This window comes from Ornithorhynchus anatinus, chromosome X1 (assembly GCF_004115215.2).
Source record: "Ornithorhynchus anatinus isolate Pmale09 chromosome X1, mOrnAna1.pri.v4, whole genome shotgun sequence".
NCBI lineage: Eukaryota > Metazoa > Chordata > Mammalia > Monotremata > Ornithorhynchidae > Ornithorhynchus > Ornithorhynchus anatinus.
The window spans coordinates 100,523,849-100,525,020 of NC_041749.1; the positions used below are offsets into that span (position 1 = coordinate 100,523,849).

Genomic DNA, 1,172 nt, shown 5'->3' on the forward strand with positions numbered 1-1,172 from the left:
AATCCACATTTTACAGATGAGGTAACTGAGGCACAGAGAAGTAAAGTGACTTGCCCAAGGTTACACAGCAGGCAAGTATAGGAAACAGAATTAGAACCTTCTGACTTCCAGGCCCTTGCTCTATCCATTATGCCAGAACCGCTTCCCTCTCCACATCAGACATACCACAGTTTTTCCCACAGTCAAGTCTCACTTCCTACAACAAATTTTCCCTGAATAATTTTCCAGGACCCTGAGCCATGCACATATAATAACAATGGTATTTGTTAAGCACTTGCATATTTGTCTTGTCTTATGTCATCTAGTTGTTTCTGACCCATAGTGACACCACGGACACATCTCTCCCAGAACACCCCGCTCTCCATTTGAAATCATTCTGGTAGTGTATGATGATGATGATGATGATGATAATGGTATTTGTTAAGCACTTACTATATGCAAAGCACTATTCTAAGAGCTGGGGGGATACAAGGTAATCAGGTTGTCCCAAGTGGGGCTCACAGTTTTAATCCCCATTTTACAGATGAGGTAACTGAGGCACAGAGAAGTTAAGTGACTTGCCCAAAGTCACACAGCTGGCAAGTGGTGGAGCCGGGATTAGAACCCATGACCTCTGACTCCCAAGCCTGGGCTTTTTCCACTGAGCCATGCTGCTTCTCTATAGAGTTTTCTTGGTAAAAATTCAACAGTTGTTTACCATTGCCACCTTCCACACAGTAAACTCGAGTCTCTTCCCTCGACTGTCTCCAAAGCCGCTGCCACCCAAGCATGGGTGAGTTTTCACTTGTAGCAGATTGCCTTCCACTCGCCAGCCACTGCACAAGCTAGGAATGAAAAGGGTCGGCCTCTCCTTGACTCTCCCTCCTGTAGCCGAGACTGGTAGAGTACTGGAAACTCTCCAGGTGTGACCCTGAGAGGGCCTACATACATTTAGTCTTATTTATTTTGAGCATTTGAATTGTAAACATTTTTATGTTTTTCACCCCCACTAGAATATAGGCTCTTTGTGGCTAAGGAAGCATCACTTCTTTATTCTGTACTTCCCAAGTACCTAGTACAGTACACTGTACCAAGTGGATACTCAATATATGTCTTTACTACTACCACATATTTCTACTATTCCAATCCCCGAGCACCCAGGAGCTAAACCTTATCATAGCCCCCAGTGCTTC

General features: G+C 44.4%; 1 non-coding gene across 1 annotated transcript; it reads right to left on the reverse strand.

Moving 5' to 3' along the window:
* Nucleotides 1-782: 782 nt before the first annotated feature.
* LOC114807014 lies at nt 783-920 on the reverse strand. The gene has a single exon (XR_003755067.1). It is a non-coding gene; the product is annotated as a small nucleolar RNA SNORA7 (small nucleolar RNA).
* Between the last annotated feature and the right edge of the window lie 252 nt (nt 921-1,172).